This window comes from Macrobrachium rosenbergii, chromosome 13, assembly GCF_040412425.1.
Source record: "Macrobrachium rosenbergii isolate ZJJX-2024 chromosome 13, ASM4041242v1, whole genome shotgun sequence".
Classification (NCBI taxonomy): domain Eukaryota; kingdom Metazoa; phylum Arthropoda; class Malacostraca; order Decapoda; family Palaemonidae; genus Macrobrachium; species Macrobrachium rosenbergii.
This window is the reverse complement of record NC_089753.1, coordinates 42,926,484-42,940,724: the sequence shown is the minus strand read 5'-3', so window position 1 is coordinate 42,940,724 and position 14,241 is coordinate 42,926,484. Positions and strand designations below refer to the sequence as shown.

The 14,241-nt window shown below is 40.0% G+C and overlaps 1 long non-coding RNA gene across 2 annotated transcripts in view; it reads left to right on the top strand.

The window, feature by feature from the left end:
- The window catches only part of LOC136845236 (uncharacterized), a 105,085-nt gene that overhangs the window by 22,660 nt on the left and 68,184 nt on the right, over window positions 1–14,241 (top strand). The window lies entirely within an intron of this gene.

Here is a 14,241-nt window from a genome sequence, read left to right as displayed (position 1 = left end):
TTCAAGCAAGGAAGACATGAGCTCTGTCGGTCCTCATCCTGTTTGAAAACGGCAGAAATAAATTAATATATTTATTCCAGCTTTGCATCTTGTATCCTGGGAATCTTTGACTTTTTTGGTGGCAGTTAAATTCTTAAAAATATTAAATTGGTTCAAGTGTCTATTCGTTCTTTGGACGTTTATGACTCTATAAGTATTGAGACTCGGTAATATTTCTCAGCAATATTTACTATAACTCGTCAAAGCAATTTTAATGATTTTAATGAAATGTGCACTCCTAAAACGTAAGAAGGTCTAAGGCTTGAAATTTCTTTGAAAGATAAAGGTATTCTAGAACGTATCTGATGAAAATGTAGATTTGAAAACATAAGAAAATAGTAAATTAGAAATAGCGATACAGGAATGAGCTGAAATATTAGGGATTGTTAAGATTATGTTCCACCTTCATTGTTTTCAATGTGCATCGCTCTGAATGAGAGACTGGGTGACTTACCTTGTCCCTTTTGCTATCATCTTGACTCACTGTGGGCTGGACTTTTTCCCCCAAAAGTTTCATCTTTGCGCGAAAGAAAGAATGAGAAATTTCGAAAGACTTATGTGCAAAGTGATAAATTTTTTTTTGGTATTTAAGAAATCTTAAGCAGTTGGAATGTTGCTTCAAAGTTAAAAGATTTGATTCTTATAACGTTACAGTTACCTTATTAAACTTTCAGTGGAATACAAATTGATTTGAAAGTATACAATAGTTAAAAACCATAGTAACATTTGCAAGCTGCATAAAGGATTGTTACAATTTAATTTGTATAATCGATTCTGTAAAAATCTTGGAAAAATGAAATTCACCAGAGCACAAATATTTGAGCCTGTCATTCCTGATCAATATAGATTCATTACAACACTAAATCAGTAATTGCTCATTCACGCCCTCACACATGCGCAAACACACAAGCAAATAAACCAGAATACTCTTGAACGAGATCAGGAAACCAATATCACAAACAAGTGGAGGAAACGAACGATTTGACAAATGACGTAGGGAAATGTATCTATCATATTTTTCTTTAGCGAGAAAGTGATGGGCTATTTAAAGCATCATGAAGAGAAGGAGAATCGGTTAACGCTATCTTTAACTATGGAAAGAAAGTTTACAGCTTTCATTACCTACTGTAGGTCAACACGTTTATTAATCGTCTAAGAAGGAATTACTTAGCGACCTGAGAGGGAATTACTTAGCGACCTGAGAGGGAATTACTTAGATGACCTGAGAGGGAATTACTTCGATGCCCTGAATGTGAGTTTCTTAGATGACCTGAATGTGAGTTACTTAGATGACCTGAGAGGGACTTACTTAGATGACCTGAGAGGGACTGAGAGGGACTTACTTAGATGACCTGAGAGGGAATTACTCAGATGATCTGAAAAGGAATTACTTAGATGACCTGAGAGGGAATTAGATGGTCAGAAAGGGATATGACTTGAGAGGAACTTGCTTACATGACCTGAGAGGGAATTACTTAGATGATCTGAAAGGGAATTACTTAGATGCCCTGAATATGAGTTTCTTAGATGACCTGAGAGGGAATTCTTCGATGACCCGGGGGAGACTTACTTACATGTGAATTACTTAGAATACTTGAGAGGGGATGAGGGAATTACGTATGACCAGAGAGGGACTTAACCTAGATGATCTGAGAGGGAATTACTTAGGTGACCTGAGTGGGAATTACTTACATGACCTGAATGTATATTACTTAGATGACCTGAGAGGGATTGAGAGGAACTTACTTAGGTGACCTGAAAGGGAATTACTCAGATGATCTGAAAGGGAATTACTTAGATGACCTGAGAGGGAATTAGATGATCTGAAAGGGAGATGCTTGAGAGGGACTTACTTAGATGACCTGAGAGGGACTTACTTAGATGACCTGAGAGGGAATTACTTAGATGACCTGAGAGGGAATTACTTAGATGACCTGAGAGGGAATTACTTAGATGACCCGAGAGGGACTCACTTAGATGATCTGAAAGGGAATTACTTAGATGACCTGAGAGGGAATTACTTAGATGACCTGAGAGGGAATTGCTTAGATGACCTGAGAGGGAATTGCTTAGATGACCTGAGAGGAAATTGCTTAGATGACCTGAGAGGGACTTACTTAGATGACCTGAGAGGGAATTAATTAGATGACCTGAGAGGGAATTAATTAGATGACCTGAGAGGGAATTAATTAGATGACCTGAGAGGGAATTAATTAGATGACCTGAGAGGGAATTAATTAGATGAACTGAAAGGGAATTAATTAGATGACCTGAGAGGGACTTACTTACATGACCAGAAAGGGAATTACTTGGATGACCTGAGGGGGACTTACTTAGATGACCTGAGAGGGACATAGATGACCTGAAAGAAACTTAGATGACATGAGAGGGACTTACTTAGATGATTGTCACTTTTTAGCGAGGGGCTCTTTCCGTTGTTAGGTCATGTCTAGCGTAAGTGTTTCTCCGTGCGTAATTGGTCAGTGTTTGCGGATAAATATTAATCGTGGAAGTGAATGCGTCAATGTTCTGTTGTTAATAAAGAAAAAAATCGAGAATGTTTGTTAGGTACATTATAATTACGCTGTTGCGTGTTTCTTGTGTCTTTATTAAAGATTCGTTTTTTTTTATCTTAATATTTTTAGTTATTTATTTCTTTGCATTTATTGCAGTGCATTTGTTACAGACGTTTATGGTCTGTATAGTTTTACTTAGTTACCATGAATTCGGTAATTATTACTTTCACTAATCGGTAAATATATTTTTTTCGATTAACTGCCTTTCCTTTGCCTTCAATATTAATTTTCACTATTTTTTAGGTGAATTTCTCTACTATTCATCCATTCTATATATAAAGAGTAAGTCAACCTCGTAATGCTTTTGCACTTTCTTGCAATTTTTCCCGTCTAAGTTTCACACGTTTTCTCTCTGTGGGAATCGATCTTTGACCTTTCAATTAGTAACCATCTCTCCCTTTTTTTTTTTTTATTTTTCTTGTTGTTTGTCTCCCACTGGCCGTAAAAAGGGCGATTAATCAAATTAATGACTCGCTCATTTGATGGACAATGTTTGTATAACAATTTCACATTCCTGTACACATACGCAAAAGTATAGGTCATTCTTATAATGAGGGACCTCGCGCATTTTATACGGAATAGAGGCAAGGCTGGGTAATGTTAGAGGGAGAACAGAATGGGGACGATAATCGGCGATAATTATGGTAACAATAATACAAATGAACGCTTAAGCACTAATATTATATATGGGGCTACGAGAGTTTTCTTTAAGCTAATGGTAGACAGAGCAATGGATAATTACCACTTTGTCATGAAGGATTGTGGAGAAAGTATTGTATTGATGAACTATATAAATTTTTTATTATTATGATTATTTTTATGATGATGATGATGATTATTATCATCATTATTATCATTACTACTACTACTACTACTACTACTACTACTACTACTACTACTACCTACACCGAAGTTTAAAGAGACCACTGGGTCACTTTCTGGACTCTTATAAGGGTTTGGCTATGAATGAAGGTTGAACAGTAGAGTAAGGTAATATGAAAGACGTTGGACAGCTGGGTGAAAATAGGACGAGTTAGACAGGTGGAAAGTACAAGCAGAAAGTGGGGAAATTGGACCCTAAGCATGGGCTTGAATAATGTGAAAAAGGTTCCTGGGTTGACACTGGAGTTAATGATGGTGAGAAGCAATCGCAAAGGCTGGCGAAGGAGTGTTATGATACAAAGAAAAAATGCCAGTAAATGTTTTAGCAGTTAATGCGAAATAGGACGTGGTCTAAAGTGCGTAGGTTATATGCTGTAGAAAGGATTGGGGAATGTGTTAGAACGGATTAAAATATCGATCGTTGTTTGCAGAGATAGTGCTGACCTGCGGAGAGAATGGAAGAGAAAGATGTGAAAGCCTTAGAGATATTTTGAGAGAATGGGAGAGAAAGAGAGCGAACGAGTGGGACTGATGGTGTCTTTTGAAAAGTTAAGACACATTGTCAGGTTGAAGTTGGAAAGTGAGGGGAAAGCTTTTAGACGGGTGGGTGTCAGATTCGCCTAGGGTTTTGGGGTCAGCGGATATGATTCCTGAACAGAGGAAGGTTAGAATATTCTTTAAACTAGCATCGCCGCTACTTGCATATTTCTAGCACAGTTCTCAAAGTGGTATACTTGAATCCTGTAAGCTTTTAGGCAACGGGTTTGCAGTTTTTTTCGGGGAGGGGAAGGAACAGCGCATTTGCGACCCACACACACACACACACACACACACACACACACACACACACACACACACACACACACACACACTATATACATAAATAAATGTTGTCACTGGAATATGAGATTATTTTTCACTGCTTTTTCTGTGGTCTGTATCAAGGATATACAGTATTTGAGCCTCACCAAACCAGGTACTACAATGTCTCAAATTCAGCTGATCTTACGATTAATGTTCATAATTGCTTTATCAAGCAGTATTGAATTTTTCTCCGATTTTCGTATTATATCCGGCATTACATTGATTATCGTGGTCTAATTTGTTAGTAAAATATACTGAAAGAAAGAAGAGTCAGCAGCAATTCCAAATATTCGACTTCACGCACATTTTAAACCTAATTACTGGACCTTAAAAGGTAACTCGGGTAAACTAGGCATTCCTTATTTCAGCTGAAATTCTCTGAAACCGAATGAACTGATCGAATGGCGAGAGTTTTGTAAGTGGCAACACACACACGCACGCACACACACACACACACACACACACACACACACACACACACACACACACACACACACACACTACTACGTCAAATTTACATAAGTCACCTGATAAAATCTTCTTTTCCTTATTGAAGAAAGCCGGTGGTTGCTCTTGTAATCCGACACGTTCCCAGATCTACGATGGACTGAGGGTGCTTAGGTAAGGTATTATCCATTGCACACTCATATGCAAACAAACAAACACACACGGCGTACATGCACACTGTGTGGTAAGGAGATCAATAGGGTATACTTCTTTGTGTCATGTTTCTTGATTATTCTGTGTCTAGGAGCTTGTGTCATTAAGCAGAGGAGAATGAACATTTGGAATGAGGAAAGGAAGAGTCAGGGGATAGGGGTGGGGGGAGGAGGAGGAGGAGGAGGAGGAGGAGAAGGTTGTATTAAGAAGAATGAAATAAAGAGGAACAATTGAAAGGATCCAGTATAGGAGAAGGGCCCTAATTAGCGCACAGATCCTTCAGGAAGAAAGCATTAGGATCCTATGATGGCACAGAGAGAGGAGCACACAGTGGCATGCCATCATAAGACATAATGAAAATAAATGAACATGGCGTCGACCAGAAGTTATCGGTGGCATAACAAAAAATCACAACGTACAGTGGGAGGACCCATAACGGCCTCAAGCTGTCTAGACAGCTTGTTTTGCATAAAGTGAGCGCACAGGCGCATGCGCTCTCATACCCGCTACTCTTACTACTCTTATAATGTTTCATGCGATACGAAGCAGGGAGTCGCTGGATGACAGAGAAAATTAGCAGTTGATGATAATTATCATATCGTTCCCTGACGTCGGCGTGGAATTATCCTCAATTATCTGTTCCATAGGTTTGTAATTATACCATAAATATGCCGAGTTTTCTGTTGCTTGTACGATGAGAAGATAATTGCAAGTAATTGTCATCGGTATTACTTCTCTGATTATACCTATCCAGTACATTTAAGTAGATTTAGTAATTTATTACGCATTATTTTCTCTTTTCTGTCGTTTTTTTCTTCCTTTTCTTCATGTTACCTGAGGGTTATGCAACGTTTCCTTTTTAAATGTCTCAATTTTTTTCACTTGGTTATTTTATTACGTTGAATTTTCATCATCAACCATTTGCAAGATTCGCAAAAGATCTTCAAGATTTTCGTCGCCGTAGGGGGTTAGTGCCGCCAGTGCACCTCACGCGGCGCACTGTAGGCATTACTAAAGGTTCTTTGCAGCAGCGTCCCTTCGGCCCCTAGCTGCAACCCCTTTCATTCTTTTACTGTACCCCCATTCATATTATCTGTCTTCCACCTTGTTATCCTCCCTCTGATAACAGTTATTTCATAGTGCAACTGCGAGGTTTTCCTCCTGTTACATCTTTCAGACCTACCTACTCTCAATTTCCTTTCTACCGCTGAATGACCTCATAGGTCCCCGTGCTGGACTTTTGGCCTAAACTCTATATTCAATTCAGTTCAACCAAGATTTTCAGATTTTTGCTCCTTCTCTCTGTGTACTTGATACTTCTCTTGATCTAGGTCAAGTACCCTGACCTTGGTGTGGGCACATGTATGTAACTTGGATAATTTCCGCTCAAGTTAATTAACTTCCATTAATTTAAACAGCTGCCGCACTAAGTTAAACACCCCCACTTTCTGATATTTTGCTCTCCAAGTCGCATATCCCCGTAGGGGGGTAGTGCTGTCAGTGTACCTCACTCGGTGCACTGTAGGCATTACTCAAGGTTCTTTGCAGCGTCCCTTCGACCCCTAGCTACAACCCCTTTCATTCCTTTTACAGTACCTCCGTTCATGTTCTTATATCTTTCTTTCCACCCACTCCTATCAACTGTTGCATAGTGCAGCTGCGAGGTTTTCCTTCTGTTACGCCTTTCAAACCTTTCTACCTAGTTTCCGCTGAGTGACCTCATTGGTCCCAGCGCTTGGCCTTGGGCCTAAATTCTATTCTCTATGCCATGCCAGGTTGCTTATATCAGTGATAACTTTTCGACTTGAGCTCTGCTGGCCCCGCGTTCTGTTCTCCGACCGGCCAACGAAGAATTAGAGGAATTTATTTCTGGTGATAGAAATTCATTTCTCGCTGTAATGTGGTTCGGATTCCACAATAAGCTGTAGGTCCCGTTGCTAGGTAACCAGTTGGTTCTTAGCCACGTAAAATAAGTCTAATCCTTCGGGCCAGCCCTAGGAGAGCTGTTAATCAGCTCAGTGGTCTGGTTAAACTAAGATATACTTAACTTTTTAGACTTGAGAGCAAAGTAGCACATTCAGTTGCGGAATCTTTCCATGCATTCCACTAAAGTATTCTCGCACTTAATATTGCTAGAATATCTTCATTAGCATCAGTCTGCTTAGGTGATGAATATGATGAGATTAAAGGAGGTATTATACATTCATCCTAATACTATCGCCTTCTGTCATAACATTCCCCCCTTTTTCTCTAATTACTTAGGGCCTGCGTTAGAAAGAATACTTTCACGCGTAGAAATATAACCTTTGAAACATGTAGAATGGAATAGAATGTAGAATTTAGGACAAAGGTCAAGCGCTGGGACCTATGAGGTCGTTCAGAGCTGAAAGGGAAATTAACAGTAGAAAGGTTTGAAAGGTGTAACAGGAATAAAACCTCGTAGTAGCACTATGAATCAATTTTTAGGAGGGTGGAGAGTAAGATGGAAGAACGGGAATGTGCACGGAGGTGCAATAAAAGGAATGAAAGAGGGTTACAGCTAGGGGCCGAATGGGCGCCGCAAAGAACCTTAAGTAATGCCTAGTGTGTACCGCATGAGGAGCACTGACGGCGCTACCCCCCTACGGGGATGAAAACTTGTGAACCTCTCAATATACAACTCAAGACATAGAATTACGAGGGCGTTGAACTTCCTACGCAATACTAACGACGAATAAGAAGATTGAAAGACGATAAAAGATCGTCCCTTTTACAACTAAAGCAAAAAACAGGAAATCGATTATTGACGCTTGCCATGGAAATTTATCTAGCAAATATTGCCACAGCGTATTCGAAGAAGAGTTTAAGTTGCTACGCATGGGATTCTTTTGAGCATTTATCTTACGCCCTTTATGCAAACTGTTTGTTTCTTCTGTGCGTTGGTTTGTGCGTTTGTACGTGTGCCGTTTGAAGGTGGTTTTAAAATGGACGCGTTCGATCGTTTTAGTTTACTGATGTGTTTTGAATTCATTTGACTTACCACCTAAGGCCGCGAGTAATTCATTCTGTTTACATTTGTTGCCTGTTTTCTTGATCCTCGTCACTACAGTTTTCTTAGAAGGTAGAATGAATGGGAAGGGCAGATAGAGATAATTAAAGATGGAAGGAAGATATAGAGAAACAGAGCTTGAACTACAGTAGATAAAGGAAGACCTAGAATTATAGTTGGGGATAAAGCTTATATCTGTAGGCAGAGACGGAGGTACAGAAATCATTAAACAAATAGTAATACAGCAGTCAGTAGAGAGAGAGAGAGAGAGAGAGAGAGAGAGAGAGAGAGAGAGAGAGAGAGAGAGAGAGAGAGAGAGAGAGAGAGAGAGAGAGAAACTCAAATGGCATTTTCATGTTTTATTAATGTCTGATAAATTTCTCCTTGACTCATAGTGATATGATCATACCAGAACGCTTCCAGGCACCTAAAACTGTAAATATGGACTATGTGCCACTTTATTTACCAATGTATATAGGAGAAATAGACTGCCCTAATGGACTTGGGTCATAAGTCTTAACTCCAAGGATAATATGTTGACGTGATTTTGACAGAATGAGGAGGTAAATATTAGGATTATAAAAGAGTGAACGTATACTGTATTCTTTCGTATCCACTGTTGTCGATATAATCGGGAAAGTTATGTCAGCATACCCGCCTATTTGTGTAGGTATAATTAGAAGTTGTATAAGTTGTACGCCAGTTATACAACAAGGACATTTCACAATTGTTCGAACTGTTAAATTTTTATTTAACACCTTCGAGTACCGAATTCGGCATCGATGACCTTTGCAATTGTGACGGAATATCTGTGTGAAAAAGAAACGTAGTGATAATATTGCCTCCCTCTGACTGAATGGTTTATAGAAAAATGCTCCCTGGCGCTGTGGAGCTAAAGCTTTTGTTTAAAGGAGCTTGTATAGCCTATGTATTTTCCTGATAGGTCTTTTTGCCTGCAAGAACGTAAAACTTCTTCATTCCTATGCGATTACTAGTGGTCGCAACTTCGCGTGTTGTTCTGTTTTTCTATCGTGCGCGATAAAATCGCAAACGAGTTCGGGACGTTCAGGCCGTATTATTTTCGGCCGTGAACCTGTTAAGCCGTCACAACTTTAGGCCATATGAAGTTTAGGCCTTAAGACATGGCAGAAGCTCCATGGGAAGCCGTGTTTTAGTACCAGCCCCTCGGGGATCAAAGTATTATATACATCCATTTCGGCCGTTTGCCAGTTTGGATGTTACGGCCTAAATGACTCGCGGCCGAAACGACCAGGACCCTCGCAAACAGGTTATCTAGCGTTGCTTTATATACGGAAACAACCGTTTCTTTTTTTCAAGGTAAGAAGGTCAGTGAGAGGGACAACCCAGTGCCCATTTCTAGCCCAGGGCCAAAATCACAAAAAGAAGGGAAAGAGAGGAACAAGTTATTTACTCAGGACGAAATTTTGATTTTTGTAGATTTATTTATTGGACTAACGCCATTTTAGAAATGCCTAGGAATAAGACCGTTGGTCACTTTGTGTTATTAAGGGACCAAAGTGCATTTTGTAACTTGAAAAGTCACACAAATGTGCAGATAAAAATAACACAACCAGTGTTGGGTATAAGCACGCACAAGTAACATCCAGACACTACACAGTTGAAGCACATTATAATCTGTATTAAAGACATACTTACGTATTCCTTAAGATTCAGGAGGCTGTTATGTAGTTCCTCTTAGAAACAAGATCCAAAGGATACTGTTAACTATTAAATCAAAATTAAGCTGACCTCTTGAAACTTGAAGATGCTTGAAATCATACACAAAAGGGATTTGGAAACTATACATGTGCAACTTGCTTAGAAACCAGACCCAAAAGATACTGGTAACTATAAATAAAAATTAAGCTGATTTCTTGGAAAAAAGAAGCTGCATGAAATGGTAACACAAAAAGGGGTTTGAAAACTACAAAAGTGCGTTTTACGGAGTTACATTCAACTGCGTTTGAAAGCCACATATATAAATATTTAGTCGCCAAGCACAAAGCAAGATATATAAGGCTTCACACAACCATTAAAAGACAAACGCTCAGCATCTATCGGTCACAGATCTAGAATAACAAGAAACAACACCAAGAATTAAAAAAAAAAAAAAAAGACACAGCAGAGTAACTATAAGCAAGAACAGTTTAAAAAAAAAAGGCTTGTTCCATTGTTGTTGCTAGGGTAAACTGGTTTTACATGCACGGGCTCTTTTTCCAAAAAGACACACACACACACACCAGCTGGAAAAAAGTGGCTAATCTAGCGAAAGCTGTGTCTCAAAGCACACACGCACCCTCAAACGGATATGGATTACCTGCTTGCGGTTACCATCGACAGTGTGATAAGGATGAATATTTTCATTTAGGAAGTTTCTAGACCAGTTCTCCATCAGGTCTGTGGCTTCCAGGATTCGCAAGATATCGTTAAAAATAGGAATTCGTTGATTTATTGCTGTTTTCGTCTGTTTGATGTTGCTAGATGCTTTGTTGCTGAAAAAGCCTCTTGATTATATCAAAAGGCTCTTTCATAACTTGGTACTGTCAATCAGTTTCACAGAGGCTTTTTTGCCGCTGTGATGTACATTTCTGTTCCGAACTGTGCTGTTTCAGCGGGGTTTCTTCTGCTGTAGATTGTAGTGTGGTGCTGGAAAAGCTGCCTTAAGAGCTTTTAGCTGTTGCCTGGAAAGCTGTTAGCTGTTGCTTGGAAAGCTGTTACCTGGAAGCTGCCAGCTGTTGCCTGGAAGCTGTCAGCTGTTGCCTGGAAAGCTGTCAGCTGTTGCCTGGAAAGCTGTCAGCTGTTGCCTGGAAAGCTGTCAGCTGTTGCCTGGAAAGCTGTCAGCTGTTGCCTGGAAAGCTGTCAGCTGTTGCCTGGAAAACTGTCGGCGGCTGAAAGCTGTCAGCGGCTGCCTGGAAAGCCGTCAGCGGCTGCCTGGAAAGCCGTCAGCGGCTGCCTGGAAAGCTGTCAGCGACTGCCTGGAAAGCTGTCAGTGGTTGCCTGGAAAGCTGTCAGCTGTTGCCTGGGAAGTCAGCTGCCGCAAATAGTTGTCGGTTTCGACCAAGCTCCGTCTGCTAAAAACGCATGGCCTTCCTGCTGTGAAATTTTGTCTTTACCAAAGTCTGTCCGGTGCCACTGAATGAAAATTTTTTTGCTTGTAAAAACTCTTATGTTACTGCTGTAATGTTTCAAAAATGTCGATTTGTCTTACTGCTACCACTACGAGTTACAAGGTGATCTATAGCAGCTACCTCCACTGGCGCTTGCGACGGTCTGCGACGCGTGGTTGTATATCGTTCGTCTCCAAGTGAGTCGGTTACAAGTTGCCCGTGGACAGAAAACAGTAACGAACTTCATGTGACCCCGCCCTCTCTCTCTCTCTCTCTCTCTCTCTCTCTCTCTCTCTCTCTCTCTCTCTCTCTCTCTCTCTCTCCAATACGCACATTCAGTCGAAAGGTTTTCCCGTATCATAATTAATAAAGGGATGATGAAAACAAGGTATCGTTAGCTGCAGGGCTTTTTCGAAAAATGTAACTTTTGTGAATCTGTGGTTCATTTCAGTTGTTGTCCTTGGATGAGAGGGAGAGAGGCCTTGTTGTAAACGAAGAACACCGCAGATTCTACAGACATTACTATAAATATCTATCCTTTGGAGATGCGTATGTCTCCTTGGGCATAAGTCTACAAACAGTGTACATTATTATAATTTACATGGCTACAAGTAATTCCTAATGATGACTTACTTAGTGGTAAATTCAGAGGAAGTTGAAGTCAGAGTGGGAGAACTAGATGCTAATGGTATATTGTAAAAGGCATTATAGTAAACGTTTTTGTAAAAGGCATTGTTGTAAACGTTGTTGTGAAAGGTATCGTCGTAGCTTGAATACAGTCCAGACTGCAAAACCCACAAAAAAGATACTGTGTGGTGGCTTGCAACTTTCAAAAACAGACTGGCGGATGCCTTTAAAAGTAATTGTTAGATTAAGCTGCTTTGTGTAGCAGGGTTGAAGGAGTTCGAAATTTTCCACATGGTTTGTTGTTATTCCCAACATCGATCATATATTCAGTACAAAATTTTCACTTGGTTCTGGGCGAAGCTTGTTGGTAAATCTCAGTCAAAATAAAGATAAATAAACTAGTGAACGATCAGAATATTTTAACCTGCAATTTCTGGTAACTGAGCAACGCCAGATTGTCAGTTATTCCCAGTGAAGCTTCTTGCATGCACTAGGAGGCTCTTAGCAGCACTACCCGCAACTTGTCAGCCCAGTCCTTGTATGCCGGAGTCCCATGAGTTTCCTGCTCAACTTCTCGGTCCTATTTTGATATCCTAAGTTGCCTAAAGCTTCCTGCTTGTGCTAGGCATGAGAAGGACTTATAAGCTTCACAATGCTCTCCTGGTATTTTGAATGTTTTGTTTTCAGATTTCTGCTTGATAAGGAAGCTATCAGCATTAAAGTAAGCTTTACAGGCCTACCCTTAGGTTGTTAGTGTCCGAGTTGCGCTAGATGATGATGTGGAATCCTGAAGCTGCATCCATTAATAAATAAATAACTAGATAAATAAAAATCCAGATTTCACTAAAATCCGTCACGGATTGACATGAAGTGAAACCAACAGACGCATCTGTAGGCGGCGCCGGGGGGTGGGGGGGTTAGTGCTGTCAGTGCACCTCATGTGATGCGCTGTGGGCATTACTTAAGGGTGTTTGCAACGTCCCTTTGTCCTCTGGCTGGAACCTCTTTCATTTCTTTTACTGTACCTCAGTTCATATTCTCTTTCTTCCATCTAACTTTTCACCCTCTCCAACATATGTTTCGCTGTGCAACTGCGAGGTTTTCCTCCTGTTACACATTTCAAAACTTCTTACTGTCAATTTCCCTTTCAGCGCTGAATAACCTCATGGGTACCAGCGCTTAGCCTTTGGCCTAAATTCTGTATTCTATTTTTCTACCAGCGGACGCTTTGAATATATAAAAACCCCTTGGTCACAGACACAATGAATAATCTGTGACTTAGGAAGTATTCTTTAAGTAGGGCAAAAGTATTATGAATTATAACGGCCAAAAGTTTCTCTCACAGGGACCTCCGCTAATTGCTACTCAATAATGCATCCACCACCCCAGTTTCTGAAAGTAAATTAGGGACAAATGACAGCCTTGGATAATGCAAACAAGTCTTTGTGGTGATATAGTGCGCGTATGAATATTCAGGAAATGTTTCTGTGCATATTAACGTGCTGTGTAAGTAGTGCTGTTGATGTAAGGTGATTACCCTAGGAAGGGAAAACTACAAAAGTACCTGTACACTTACAGAGAGAGAGAGAGAGAGAGAGAGAGAGAGAGAGAGAGAGAGAGAGAGAGAGAGAGACTAAAGATCACCTATTGAAAGGTGATAATTAAAGAATCACCTAGAGAGAGAGAGAGTTAAAGAATCACCTAGAGAGAGAGAGAGAGACTTTTAAATAGCACGTATAGAAAAAGTAATACTTAATCATATAAGAGAGAGAGAGAGAGAGAGAGAGAGAGAGAGAGAGAGAGAGAGAGAGAGAGAGAGAGAGTTAACAGACCACCTAGAGAGAGAGAGACACACACAGACAGACAGAGAGAGAGGCTTGATATTTCCCACCGTGTGAATAATTGCATCTTAACTTCGAGCGCAATTAAATTACTAAACAGTGTTTCAGCAACACTTTTTTTCTGCGAATGACCTCGTCTGCCATTATTCCTGACCTGCCATTGTGTTGACTGACTTCGAACTCCTTTCCTTTGCTATTTGCCTCATAAAAAGGGGTCACGCATATCGCATCGGCGTGTAATTAATAACAGTCGAAGCACCGTAACGACTCTTCAAACAACTCTGTAATATCTTTAACGATTAATGTTCAGTGGTTATGTAAAAGTAAGCTTTCCTAAGACAACTTTTTTTGGGTTCCACGGCTTTTTTTATATAATTGGTTGTTTGCAGTTGTTTGGAGGTAATTAATTTCTTGTCATGATCAAGCCCATTACCGACGCCTTGTCTCTTTCTTGGTGGTTCGAAAATGTCGATGAATGTGTTTTCAGTTTTGAGGATTACACTACACACACACGCACACACAAATAATATACGCATATATATATATATATATATATATATATATATATATATATATATACTGTATATATATATATA